The following is a 16,065-nucleotide window of genomic DNA, read 5'->3' on the forward strand; positions in this document are numbered from 1 at the left end:
TTTGCTTGCAATTCTCTCTAATATTCTACAATGTGGATTATTTTTATTATGTAGTTGAAGACCGCAAATGTTGTCTTACATCTTCCAAAAAAGAATCCATTGTTTCATTTTGTCAATTTACTCATTTTCTAAATATTTTTTCTCATGTGCTACTCCATAATCATGGACCAAGAGCATTGCGTCTTTGGAATGTTAGAAGACATTTTATATAATAATTTATGATAAATATGTCATATATGCCTTAAACATATATAAAACCTTTCATAAATGCTAAGGAATTGCAGAACATTACCTGAATCATATACAGAATGTACCAATGCTAATGTATGTGGCAGAGGATGTGGTCTGAACACATGTGTCTTCCTATACAGCCTCAACAACCGGATGTGGTTTTCTGTGTATATGTAGCATTTCTGAAGAACAAAACCATGAATATGTAATATGAATTTTCTATTATATTTAAATTCATGATTAAGAAGACATTGTATAACATGGACTTTTGTTGTTTTATTATTTTGCCAAACAAACATTATCATAGATTTAGTATATGTCTATAATGATAAAATATAAAATCACAATAGCCATATCTATAGGAATTAATATTGAACATATCCTCAAAAGGATGTACAAGCCAGAATCTTCTGCTCCATGTGTGGTTTATTTCAATGTATTGTTTGATGAAGAATTTTTTTTCAGTTGACTGTCAGATGATTTATATCGCAGAAAAATACTCTGAAATTAAATGCTTGAAATTTATCTTCTTTTGGTGGTATTTTCTTATGATTGCCGCAAAACAGTTCACACATTTTCTAGTCAGCAAATATGGGCAGTAACTGAAGAAATTTTGCTGACAGTATTTCACAAATATCTCCATTTACATGTTTTTTATTTAATTTTATATTCAGCAGTGTCTTCTAAAAATAGTGTACTTCATTCCATTTCATTCTACAATTTTATGCAGTATTAGAATGTGCAGTTACCTTGGAAACTGATATTGCATTATCCCATTGCAACACAGGGAAACTGAGGGGAAGCACTCCCCTCATTCACTTGGTAATCCCCAGGACCAGCAGGCTCTGTAGCCCAGCACTTTCTCCTACATCATTGTGGGTCTTTGCATTAAAGACCATTTACGCCTCAGTGCTTGTCTTACTCCCTGTTACCGCAGCAATCCTCCAGAAGAAATGGCAAGCTTCCTGGAACTCAAATTCAAGAATATCTTTGGTTAAATTCATTAATAACTTGTCAAACTGGCTTAGCATAAAATCTGTGTGCTCAATCACCCCTCCCTCACCCAGCCATAACTTGCAGGTAGGAAGAAGGTTTTCCGCCCACTGAAAAGTGATATGCTAAAAGAACATTCTCTGAATTATCGGAAAACAAAACAAAACAACAACACCCAGAAAAGACAAAGGGCGTTGGAAATAGAACACAGTTCAACATATGTTAAAATGCTACCTTGTTATTTCCATGCCCACCTTCTTTTCACAAGGGGGTTTACTTGCCCTGCCACGTAAACACATTTGGTAGTCCATCATTATAAGAGTTATAAACAGGCCTTCTCTTTTCGTGTCAAGCATGAGAATTAAATATGAAATTAAATTAAATTCTGCCTGTTTGCAATGGCATGGTCACTTGATTTCTCTGGGGATCTTAACAAAAAGGGGAAACCCACTCTTGGATAATGTAAAATTAGTAGGACTATGGCTGACCCACAGCAGTTCTCAGAAATGGATGGACATCATCATCACCCTTTTAGTTCATCTATCCCCCTGCTCTTAAAACTGAGTGAGCTCTGGTGTATGCCTTCTCAAATTTCTTAAACTCATTGAAATTCCCTTTCCTTGCTTATTAAATGAGAGTGATAAATCTATCATTACTTTATTAGGTTGTTATAAGTATTAAATGAATATTTAAATCGGAGTGAGGTATTAGTATACCTTCTATACCCAATTAGAACATTCACGAAGTTGTATACTTTTTTCGCAAAGGTCCAAAGAACATAAGATGTTAGACTTAAGGCTAGGTACTATTGTCAGCAGTGAATTATAAAAAGAATAATGTAGCTGGAGAACTTTTCTCCAGCTCCCGCCACCAAGTCCCGCCAGTCCCAGAGCCCACTTATAAAATAAACACACAAACTCTTACATTATTTAAACTGCTTGGTCATTAGCTCAGGCCTGTCATTGTCTAGCTCTTACTCTTATATTTAGCCCATTTCTATTAATCTTTACTTTGCCACATGGCTCGTGGCTTACCGGGATCTTCCCATGCGGCTTGTCATGATGGCGGCTGGCAGTGTCTCCCTCCCAGCCTTCCACTTCCCAGAATTCTTCTCCTTGTCCCGCCTATACTTCCTGCCTAGCCAATGGCCAATCAGTGATTTATTTACTGACCAATCAGCAACACACTTGACATACAGACCATCCCACAGCAGAATAAAATAAAATAAAAACAATTGTATATGTTCACTGAATTTTAGTGCTATTCCTTTTTCTTTTACAGTTAAGTTCTAATTTCATTTTATGACAAGGTATGATTTTAAAAGCAATATAAATAAAGCTTAGGATTCTTCTATGTAAAGTCTTGACTATGTAATTTATAAATGCATTACATGCCTCACTGAGCAAATATACCTCATACAAACAAGTGCATTCAAGCACCTGGAGAATTCTAGAAAAAAAACAAAAATGGAACTTGGAGCAGAAAGTAGTCTGCAAGCTGCACCATGAAACTGTAAGTGCATAAAGCCCAGTTTTGAATAGAGAGGCAGCTCTCTGTCTGCAGTTAAAACTTAATCTACCATTGTAACTCAAACCCAAGGTCTATTAGGAGAGAAGAGGGGCTGAGCGGTGAGAGTCGATCCTTTATTCATACACAAATAACAGATGGGAAATACAATGCAATTATATAGAGAGTTCCAGCCACAATAAACAAAGGCTCCCCTGTAAAATTTGCCTCAATGTGAAGGTGATATTTTAACATTCTGCTCTCAGCTTTGCAAATTGATTTCCCTTACTTGTCCTACATTTTTTTTAAGCAAACAACTGCATTAAAAAAATAAGTCATTTCAATTGCCGAGCACTTAGTATTAGTATCTACCTTATTTGAAAGAGTCAAAACAAGGTTAATGCAGGTGTATTGATGTCTCAATAATTCCCGACAAGCTAAGAGCTTCTTAGCCTGCACTTTCCTGAAGAGAAGGAGGAGTGGATAGGGAGGCAATGGATGGGGAGGGGATGGGTGGGGAGAGGGAGAACTGGGAGGAAAGGAGAGAGGGAGGGGAAATTGTAATCTGGCCGGGAAAAACAATTAATAATTAATAATAAAAAAGTCTCAAGACAATAAAAAAAGGAATGCAGAAGAGAAGAAGCTGCACAGGACAGTGCAACCCAGCAAGTAGCTGAAGCTCATGTCACTTAAACATTCCTTTGTCCTTCAATCTTAACGGTGATAAATAAGGTAAATAACTTTTAAAAGTAATGATCTTATCAAAATCATCCATCACATCACCTTATGAACAAACTAGAAGTAACATTCTTAGTAAAACACCTGCAATAATATTAAGCAGAGTGTGTATTAAGTCCTGAGCCTGTCACACATGTTTAAATGTTAAATTCATTTCAATTGGCTAACTTAAGGAATAAAGTTTTTTAACTTTCTAAAATGTGTAATAATAATAATAATAATAATTTATTATTGTTGTTTTTATTTTTACTCTGTGTGTGTGTGTGTGTGTGTGTGTGTGTGTGTGTGTGTGTGTGTGTGTATGCCGGCATATGTGTTCAAAGAGTGTACATCATCATGTATATATCAGAGGACAAGGCTTGCAAGTCTGGTCTCCCCTTCTGCCATGGCTTTCAAGAATCAAATCAAAGTAGCCATGTTTCACAGCACACACTTTTACTGCTAAGCTATCTTACTGGCCCTAAGTTTTATTTTTAATCAGGATTTAGTACACTAGAGAATAAAAAAAAAAATGCTGCAGGATATCAAAAAGTCTGACCAAGGTGGCAGCAAGGGACAGGAGAGCTCAAACTGCCAGCTTCATTCTTAACTCTAATCTAATAAACTGACTCCTGTTTTTCAGTTTGCTGAGAACACTCCCAAGTTCCATACATATTTTTAGAAGCCAACTAATAACCCCAATTCAAGATTATTTTAAACTTTGTTACATACAATATTTTAACTTTTTTTTTCTTTTTTTTTTTTTTTTTCCGAGACAGGGTTTCTCTGTGTAGCTTTGCGCCTTTCCTGGGACTCACTTGGTAGCCCAGGCTGGCTTCGAACTCACAGAGATCCGCCTGGCTCTGCCTCCCGAGTGCTGGGATTAAAGGCGTGCACCACCACTGCCCGGCCACATACAATATTTTAATAGAATTTGAACTATGAGCAACCATTTTAACTTAGGGTCAATCCTAAATGGTTGATAGACTTCTCAAGCAGCTGCAGTAATCGGAAAATATAGAAGAATACTTATGAATTTGTGTTGATTTCACTTCAATAATCAATCCAGTCTTACCATTGCTCACAATGACCAGGATCTGGCAGGATTTAGGTGGTTAGATTTTCCTTCCTGATAGAGCATATTTACTTCAATCCTAACTCTTTCATAACAGCATGTTTGAGCGCATGCTATTAGTTTATACTGCATGTGCTGGTTCAACTCATTTATAAACCTGTAGCAACGCACTGAAAGTTCAATGATGTGCTGCCCTCCCTGCAGCAGATCCACTGTGGACGTTGTAGAACTAATGTCTACATTTCAAATCCAGGTCTGAAGTGTGGCATGTGATATTAAACCACTACACACTTTTGGCACTCATCTGTCACCACATTGGACTATAGATTAAGTGACAATTTATACCATAATAAGCAATGTAATGAAATAGCTTGAACAAAGTCTATTTGGCTACCAAATAATGTATAATGCACAATGCTGCTGTACAGAAAGCTCTTACCAGCCTTCACCTTTACGTTGACTGCTGATTTTCATCACTGTTCCCTTCTTAATCCCAGGATGAATCTTCATATATATTATAATCCATCTGTGTTGTTGTTGTTGGCTTGTTTGTGTTTTGTAAATAAAATTTTGTTCTTTATTATTCTATATAGTTTTAATATTGAAATATTTGTTCATTTTTGATATTCTCCGATATCTTCATAGCTATTTTGACCTTTCTAAGTAAGTGATTTTTTCTCTTCTTCTTCAGAAACTGTCCTAGAATTTGATACGTTTGACAAATATATCCTTTAATGATGTTTTATCTCAAATTCTTTGTCCATCATGGGTCTCACTGCATTTCATAAGTACTTCCTTCTCTTCTCTTTTAACTCACCCACATTGAGTGCAATATAATTTTCTCTCCTTACTGCACTGTGTTGTATGCTGCACCACAGTGTATAGTCTGTTCTCCAGTTGATAATCATTTCAAATATTTCCAGTTTTAATCTACTAAAATTCGATATATATACGAATATTTTCAGAAAGTTTATTTTCACACTGAATTTTTGTTTCCTTTTATAGATAAATAAGAGTAGAATTTCTTGTTCATGATGCAGATGAATATGTCATTTTTATAACACTAACAAAATATTCTCCAAACTTTTTTCCACTTTACATTGATACAACTAGCATATGAGAATTCTAACTACTCTCTAGTATCCCTATCATTTTGTATTGTGATTTTGATTAATTTTGCCCATTCTACTGAGTAATACATAGCAATTCAATAAACTTCTAGTTCTAATGATATTGAACACTTTTCTTATTGATAGGTTGATTGTAATGTGTTTTTCCCAATAATTGTGTGTCTATTATTTACATTTCATAGAGCATGTGTTGTAACAGATTGGTATGTTTTGATTGCAATAAATTTATCACTTTAATTACTAAAATATTGTCAGAAGGATTTTATATCATTTAATATTGTATTATATGACATTTAATATTGTATTTATCATGTCTTGAAAATGAACTCTAGAGCAAGCAACTTGATAGCTTTTAAACTCTTTCTTTCATACAGTCATAGATTCACAAAATCCTGTAAAAATTTACATTTAGATCTTATGTATTTTATTCAACTTTATTTCATGATAAAAGCTTCCACAGTATCCTGATATATAAAAATAACAAGGTTGACACCTATACCGTCTCCAAAGTTTATTCAGCTGGACTCACACATTTTGCTGTGTGTGTATTTTGCACAGCTGTGTGAAGTGTCATTTTGTATCATCATTATTTTAAGTATCCATGCTTTTCAGTTATGGTGTCAATTTTTTTCTTATTGATATTGGTAGCAAGAATTAGTTTCTTGCTCTCCCCTCTGTCCTTCAACACTTTTGTAAATATTTAAAAATATTAATGTGAGTAATCCACAGTCCATTTAATGAGCAAGGGAATTTATTAGGGGATAAGTCACTATAACACAGGTATGTATCATAGGGTCCAGAAAAAGTTTAGCTATGTTTCACACTGATCTTCTCCCAAGATCTGTCTGGTCAGTCCCAGTATCCCAAACCATGAGGGAGCTAAGAGAGAGACGCGTACCTGCATCTCAGGTCTTAAGGGTCCCAAGCGGTCACACTCCAGAGGCATGTATTTCAAGGTCATAGGCAGGAGTAAAAGTTACCCACTACCTCACTAGGGGCAGTGCTTCAAGTTCATAGCTAGAACAACTACCCACTACATCATCCCCTTTTTGTCAAATAAAGTTTTGTTTTGTTTTGATTTTTCAAGACAGGATTTCTCTGTGTAGTTTTGGTGCCTGCCTTGGATCTTGCTTTGCAGACCAGGCTGGCCTCAAACTCACAGAGATCCACCTGGCTCTGCCTCCCGAGTGCTGGGAAAAAGGTGTGTGCTACTACCACCTGGAAAATAAGAAAGTTTTAACCTAACACAAAACTATATACAATAAGAATGATTATTAAGCATTGTCCATGAGAAATAAAGAGTGATGACCTAAACAAATGGAACTACAACCAACAAGAACAACATCAAACAAGAGACACATACTAATATCCAGAGATGTCCAGAACATAGGTAAATGGCATGTTACAGAGATTATTCCAAAAGCTGTCCTGTCTCTCATGTGGACAATGGTATACAGATGCCACAGCATTCAGGCTTGAACACAACAAGGCAGATTCCTGCCTTGGTACACAGAGTTTACTCCAAGCTGCATAGCACACTGCAGGGCATATTTAGCTTTTATTCATAAAGACAAAAAAGGTTTATGAGCCAGCTAAATACTGCCTTATGACAGCATAGACTCCAGAGTTGGCAGGGTAAGTGTGACTCTCCTGGGTACCTCCACCATGTTGGGAAGCTGAAAGGGGCTGAGTCTGCAGCCAGGGTGCCATGTTGGTTCAGCCATGCAGTTTAGCAGTTCAAAATCTCTCCTGCTCAGAGAATGATTATAGATTCATAGTGATACAGATTCAGATGAAATAAAACTCTAAATGCTTTACATTGTATGTAAAAACATATGTACATAGGCTTGAGAAAGAGAAAAAAGATATAATCATAAAAATAAAATAAAGTCTTAAAAGAAATAAAATAACATAAAGAATATAATAGGACATGTAAAGATAAAAATTACACAGAGAGTCTGGATTATACTGTCTTTGGGATTTTTAACTGGAAAGAGACATTTGATTGTAAAAACTACTAAGTTAAACCAATATGTATATTTTTAAGGTATCTTAACTTCAAAATTTGGATCTAAGGATATATTACTTTGGAAAGGAGGTTCTGCTTTTGTTTCAATAGGAGGCAAGAGGCTATGGATTTGCTCCAGGTTAAGATGGATCAAATTTGATCAAGCCAGACCTCCTAAATATTAACAGATGGTACCTATCAACAAAGGTTATAGCCAGTCTTCCCAGGACTTGACCATTATCTCGAATTTTCTCAGGATCCCCCTAAGATTGACAGTGTACCCAATCAGCAGGAAATAGTATGAGAAGCTACACTCAAAGTCCCAAAATACTGTTTATAAATGTTTATTTTTGCTTAAAGGGGATCAATTATAAATGCAATCTCCTTCTAAAGAAGAAAAGGGGATGTAGATATGATAGGATAAAGGGTAGATTATTGAATTTACTTTTAAAAAGAAACAATTGTTTGAAATATTTTACATTGCTGTAGATTTTATTTTATTGATACAAATTTAAATAAATTTTGTTATACTATATATATTTCTACTCTTGTTTAAGGTATTATGCTTATGCAACTCATTTAAAATTGTAATGTATAATTAAGAAATACAAATTAATAATTAGTCATCAATGATAATATTCTTGTACTCATGTTAGTTAAGATTTTTAGGTATACATAGATATATTTCAATTAGGTAGGTAATCTTCAAACACTTCAAAGACCTACAGAATATGGTACAAAATATAAAATGTTTTAAAACTTAGACTTTTCTGAACAATGAAACACATCTGCTCCTGGCAGCACCAATTTACTTCAAAGAGGAAGATGGGCATTGAAGACACTCCATTTGGAGTTTATCTTCTTCTTGACAAAACTGGCCATTTGGACAAGAAACTGCTCTTCCTAGACTGCTTGATAATATGTGATATAAACTGGACATACAGGAACCATAGGGAAATGACCACTGATTTACCAATTCAAGGCAAAATGTTCCTTGAGATTCCTGCTTCACAGAGGAGACTGCCAGACATTCTACCGGACACAGGGAAAATAACTGAGAGACTCTAGGCCTATAGGCTGAAGATGGATGCCTCAATAATGTAGAGGAACTTTGGATAACTGTCCAGGCAGCCAGCTGTCTCTGTCATTTCTAGAATTATGGAAGCTGCATGCAATGCACTTCTTATTTACTCAGGTAATATTATATCTTCCTGGGGTCTTTGATGGAGTTGAAGACTGGATAATTATAGCTTTTCTTAGTCATGATAAAAGATAAATTAGATATAAACTTTTAGACTCACAAAAATAAGATAGATGGTAAAATATTTTCTAAATTTGCCAAATATAAATAGACTAGATATTGTAACTATAATTCTTGCTTGATAACTGTTTTGTTATAAGTAATTTTACTATGTTAAACTTAAAACCTTTGCTTTTGATTAGACAGAAAAGGGGAAATGCTGTGGGATGTCTTTCTGTATGCTGTAAATATGTGTTGCACTGATTGGTTGATAAATAAAGTTGCATTGGTCTATGGCAGGGCAGGATAAAGCTAGGTGGGAAAATCCAAGAGAGATAGTGAGAGGAAAAAGGAGAGTGGGAAGAGATGCCAAACTGCTGTCCAAGGAGCAACACGTAATAAGATGCAGGTGAAGCCATGGAACACATGGTAATACATAGATTAATAGAAATGGATTAATTTAAGATGAAAGAACTAGCTAGCAAGAAGCCTGGCATAGGCCATACAGTTGGTAATTAATATAAGCCTCTGAGTGATTATTTTAAAGGCAGCTATGGGACCTCAAGGCTGGGCTGGACACACTTCCAGCTACACATTATTCATTTTTATTAGTTTATATTAAGTGCACCAAGTAAAGAATCTGACTGTGACACTGATAATACTTTCATCTTGCTCATTCCTTGCTTTTCTCTCACTAATAACTCCTCCATCCCCTTCCGTGTGTGTGTGTGTGTGTGTGTGTGTGTGTGTGTGTGTGTGTTCACATGCATGTACACATGCACACAGGCACTGGTGTCGACCTTGAACTTGGAATCCTTCTGCTTTCCTCTTTCCTCTTAAGTTGACCACCAGTTCTAATCTTTTTATGTTCAATATTTTTCTCCAGAAGTCCTCTAGTTAGTGCCCTCATGCCTTCAAAATTTTCTCTGCCATTTAGTGTATTTATTTGTGTAAATTATCAATGATATATTCAATTATGATTATATTTGCAGAAGTAATATAGTTTTCTAAGTTGTAGAGAAAGAGATACCTCTGTTTCATCTGTCAGCTTCTTCCATTGAAGAAAAATCATTTTTTTTGCTGTACAGTGCCACTACCCTTACTTTCTGATCCTTGAAGATTGCGAACAATTTCCCAACATTCTTTCACTCTTCAGAAGGCAGACTTATGGTTTTCAGCAAAGCAGAGAATGTCTTTCTTGGCAAAGTGAGGTGTTTTTAATTTCCCTTAGTCATTTTCCTTTCATTTACCATTGGGATCCCAATTTTATATTTCTCTTTTTTTAAATTTTTATTTTTATTGTGCAATACAATTCAGTTCTACATATCAGCCACAAATTCCCTTGTTCTCCCCCCTCCACACCCCCTCACCTTCCCCCCAGCCCACCTCCCATTCCCACCTCCTCCAGGGCAAAGCCTCCCCCATGGACTGAGATCAACCTGGTAGACTCAGTCCAGGTAGGTCCAGGCCCCTCCTCTCAGGCCGATCCAAGCAATCCTGCATAGGCCCCAGGTTTCAAACAGCCAACTCATGCAATGAGCACAGGACCCAGTCCCACTGCCTGGATGCCTCCCAAACAGATCAAGCCAATCAACTGTCTCACCCATTCAGAGGGCCTGATCCAGTTGGGGACCCCTCAGCCATTGGTTCATAGTTCATGTGTTTCCATTCGTTTGGCTATTTGTCCCTGTGCTTTATCCAACCTTGGTCTCAACAATTATCGCTCATATAAACCCTCCTCATTCTTGCTAATTGGACTCCCAGAGATCCACCCGGGGCCTAGCCATAAATCTCTGCATCCAGATCCCTCAGTAGTTGGATGGGGTTTCTAGCACGACAATTAGGGTATTTGGCCATCCCATCACCAGAGTAGGTCAGTTCGGGCAGTATCTCGACCATTGCCAGCAGTCTGTTGTGGGGGTATCTTTGTGGATTTCTGTGGGCCTCTCTAGCACTTTGCTTCTTCCTGTCAGAATGGCTAAGATCAAAAACACTGAAGACACCTTATGCTGGAGAGGATGTGGAGCTAGGGGAACTCTCCTCCACTGCTGGTGGGAATGCAAGCTTGTACAGCCATTTTGGAAATCAATATGGCGCTTTCTTAGAAAATTGGGAATCCATCTCCCCCAAGATCCAGCTATACCATTCTTGGGAATATACCCAAGGAATGCTCAATCACACCACAAGAGCACTTGTTCAGCTATGTTCATATCAGCATTGTCTGTAATAGCCAAAACATGGAAACAACCTAGATGCCCTTCAACTGAAGAATGGATAAACAAAATATGGTACATATACACAATGGATTACTACTCAGCAGAGAAAAGCAATGACATCATGAGGTTTGCAGACAAATGGATGGATCTAGAAAAAAATCATCCTGAGTGAGGTAACCCAGACTCAGAAAGACAAACATGGTATGTAGTCACTCATAGGAGGATACTAGATGTGGAACAAGGATGACTGGACTGCTACTCACATCACCAGGGAGGCTACCTGGAAAACAGGACCCCAAGAAAGACACGGGGATTGCCCAATGATGGAGAAATGGAAGAGATCTACATGAACAGCCTGGACATGAGTGGGGGTAATGAAGGGCGAGGGTCGAGGTAAAGAGAGCTTGGGGAAGCGGGAGATCCCAGTTGATCAAGAACAGAGAGGGAGAACAAGGAATAGGAGACCATGGTAAATGAAGACCACATGAGAATAGGAAGAACCAATTTTATATTTCTTAAAATCACGAGGTACCTAGGAAAACCTAGATTTTAGTGCCATTTCTCTGGAATTCAGAAACTCTACTGTCTTGTGTTATGGAGAAGCCCAGATGTTTCAGAAGTCACCTGACTTAGACCTTATGCTCATGTCTCCAGTCATAAATGTACTAACATTGAGAAACCCATGAAAATGAAAATTAGTTTGAAAATGTGCGAAGATACTGCAGACTGTCTTTGGCATAGATTTCCCAGATTTCTGTTATGTCATGCCAAGAAACATTGGGTATCTATATATTGAGTACCAGCCTGCTTTCCCTTTAAGCCATTCATTAAAAGTTGGATTCATTAAAACCCTGTCTCAAAAAACCAAAAAAAAAAAAAAAAAAGTCGGATTCATTATGGAAAACTTGAGAAAACATCATACAAGGAAGAAGACATCTGGATTTGTCTCATCAATCTTTAGAATGCGATCCCCATGTATGCCTGTGTGTTTTCAGTAAGTTTGGATTACTAGTAATTCTCCAATGTTGTATGTAACTTACTCTCCCTGTTCAAGTAAATGTATCAATCACTAGATGCCACCTGCATTGTCCCTCAGAACTGTTTCTTGTCTTTACCTCCCAGCATACCTAGGGCTCCCTCAGCACATCTAAAATTAAATTGAATTCTAGTTCTTTTGCTATGTAAACTATGCTAATTTTTTCTTCTCTTTTGGCTCTCTAAATCAAATCAGAGTCTGTCCTACTATGTCCAACACTGTGCTGGCCTTTTAGGTATCCATCTCCTTTCATGTGTATCCTTTTAAAATGTCGCAAACTATATTAAACAATTTCTAAAATCATTCATTTTGGGAAAATTGTGAGTAGTAGAGCCTCTGATGACCTTTTCTGTATCTATTTCTTATATTTTGGTAGTTCTATTAAAGATGCCTCACGTAGCTGTTCAAACTCTATTAATTTCATATTATCCCGATCTCTAGTTTTTCCCCTTACCTCAACAGCAATCACAACAGACATTCTCTGGGCAGCACAACCCACTTCCATCACTTAAGATAAAATATGAAAAGCAAGAACAAAATGAAGCAATGTTTATTTTATCTGTCTATTCACTCCAGTATTTCTTCATTGAGAAGCTGTATCATATGGTCTTATATCTACTCTTTTACATATCTACTAGAAGTTCTCAATAAGGCAACTATGGTCAAGTGAGGAAGAGAGAGTAAGAGGGAGCCAAAGAGAATGCTGTTTTCATTCACAAGCATTCCACTCTAGAACTGGCCCATGCCATTTACCCAAAGATCTCTAATACTGTACCTGCTGCACCATGCCCCAGGTCTCTGCTATGACACATTGTGAATAAGTGGCCAGAGCTCAAGACTAACACTTTGTTTTTTTCTGCATGTTCTCTAGTCTACATTCCTGTCTTCCTCACTCTCATTGTCTAGTATTTCATCTCCCATGTAAAGCTGTAGCATGTATATATGCCTTTCTTCTGTCTCTATTTTCTACTTATGGCAGTAGTAGTAAACAGAGCATTAAGGTTAGAGTGTTCCCCCAACACATCCCAGCATTGTGGGTTTTAAAACTCTCTTTACTTATGTGAATATAAGTTTCTTATTCTCAAAAGTAAAGATAATACATTAAAAGCTGTATAATTACATAATCTAGGTAGAGGAGCCCTAGATAGGAAGCAGTGCAGGAACTAATACAGACTGACTGGTCAGTCTCCTAGTATTTCGTGACTTCACATCACATTCCTTCTCATGATAATGTGTTCTTACAACCATAACAGATGGAGCCATGTCCTAGGGGAGGCTGATGCCCTGAGGATGAATGGAGAGAAGGTGAATGAGGCCAGGCTGAAGCTTCCATGCTGTAAGGCACCTGGCCCAAAGCAAGAGACAAGGCTGATAGCTGAGATGGAAATACAAACAGACATGCACCAAAGAAAATTAGCTATGAGACCACATCACAGGAATTTTGTCTGACGTGATTGCAATGCTATAATTTATGGTTTCTGTAAGAATCAAGTATTGAAGACTGATTGTTCTTAAACTCCTCCTTTTCTCCAAAACCAAATTTTTACTTTCTACTATTCAAAAATAATAAGAACAACAATAATAATAGTAGCAATGTTCCCTAGAATTACTCTAATCTTAATCTCTTTCCTGTCTTGTATCTATTCAGTTCACCAGCATTTATTTAATTCAAGCAGTATTTTTGCAAACTATCTTTCAGGAATAAACATATAAAACTGCATATATATGCATATAAGAATAAATATGTGCATATTGTAAAACACACCTACACACACACACAGAGAAAAACATATATAGATATATACATATATATACATATTTATATAATATATTGTTACTAAGTTCTGTAAGCCATGGACTATGTTTAGATAAAATTAATTTTTCATCTCTAGGCTGAGTGTCTGTCACTTACTTCATGCTCAATAAACGTTAATTTGATTGAATCCTGTGGCCTTTAGAATATAGATATTAAAAGAACTCAAAGTATTTATTTACTATAGCAACTGGTAAAAATAAAAATGTCTTGCAAATACATCAGGAGCAGATATATTGAAGAAAATATATTCATGGAAATCTAATACATCTTACTGATAATTTTGCCTGAAGCTTGAATATAATCTTTAAAATTAGAACAAATGTCAGAGACATGTTATAATTTCAGATTACCACTATATAAAAACATTTTTTCTTCCCTCTTTCCACTAAGAATCAATAATCTGAAAGGTTAGCATGTGCTTCTTTGCATAGAAACAAAAGTCAACGCACTGGCAACATTTCACAATCAATACACACACTGGAGAAATGCTGTAACTCACCTCACAGCCACAAGAAATAAAACTAAAGCACTGACATGACACCAAATTATTGCTATGAAGTTAAACAACAAGAAGAAATAAATACAATGCAGCTTAGAATTTCAGATATTCAGATGCACACAACTTCTCATGGAAACATTAATTGCTACAACTATTAATCATTTTCTTTTCTTTTTTTGTTTTCTTCTGTGTTTTTTTTTTTTTTTTATTTGTTTTGGTCAGCATTCATTGACAGAAATGTTCTCAATCCTATCATGGTATTATGTATGGCAATAAGGAATCTGTATTCTACTGTAAAGTGAAATGTGATCATTAGCATTCATAGGCATATGTGATATTTTTAAAATCTCAATTTAGTTCTTTAATTTCTTCAAATTTTATAAATAGCATTCCTTAGGCTTTTAGTTTTCATGAGATTACTATAAAAACATTTAATCTGTCTGTATGGCCCAAATATCACCCCCTCCCCCGTGCATGTGTGTGTGTGTGTGTGTATTAACAAGTGAATACAGTACCTTATAAATGCGAAGCGACCTCTCTCACGGAGAAACAGCTTAGTGTCCTTTGTTGTCTTTTAAGAAGGCATTAGTATGCAACTGTGCTCATGGTGTGTATTTCTTTGTGTGTATGACAGTGCACATGGGTATATGAAGGAGGACGATTTCTGTTATACTACATCACCACTCTCTGTAGAAAAGAATAAACAACTAGTTCATGGTCTTATGATCTACACTATTCTTAAAATTTCCAGAGTCTACTCCATATATCACCCGCTTCTTCATAATTATTTGATTTAAAAAAGATAACTCAGGTCATTTAGAAATAAAGAAACAAAAAACACAAGAATTTATATTGGTTTTGACAGTTTATTAATTTAAAATACTTTATTTGGCATTCAATTATGCGTATGTGTTTGGATCCAAGCTAGCCCATTCCTTCCCTTAAAATTCTTCCTCTTTTCCCCTCTCAATTCACCCTCCTACTTAATGTGCTCTCTTCCTCTCTCTTTTTATTTAATAGCTATTGAGTCCACTTAGTGCTGTCTTATGAGCATAGGTAAAGGACCAACTACTAGAGCACCACTAGCCTCTCAGGGCCAACAGCCAAAAAGAAAAGTGATTTTTCTCTCCCTCAGTAGCTCTCAAGTGGTAACAGCTCCTCAAACAGTAGAGTGACTTCATTAGTCTTCTGCTAGCAATACTTGGATTATCATTGACTTGATCTTGTTCAAGGCTTGTATATGTGTTCCTAGCCTTTCATGAGTTCATGTGTGCATCTGTACTTCCACATGACAGGCAGAGAATAAGTGAGTAAGGTTTTTTCATCTCTAAACAGGGTATCTACATCACATTTCTCCACACAAGATTCAGGGATCATAGAAGAAGACATAGAAAGATGACAAAATCCATGGGATTAGATGTGTATAGAGAAACCAATTTAAAAATTAGTTTCCCAAAAATGAATTTTAAGTGTACTGATTAATATATTGTTGAAATATTCCATAGAAAATAAACATAAGTCATTGAGCATTTAACAATCAATAATTTAACTCATATATCATAAAATATTAATAGGTACACAATGAATATTTGCATTAG

This window comes from Peromyscus eremicus, chromosome 2, assembly GCF_949786415.1.
Source record: "Peromyscus eremicus chromosome 2, PerEre_H2_v1, whole genome shotgun sequence".
Lineage (NCBI taxonomy): Eukaryota > Metazoa > Chordata > Mammalia > Rodentia > Cricetidae > Peromyscus > Peromyscus eremicus.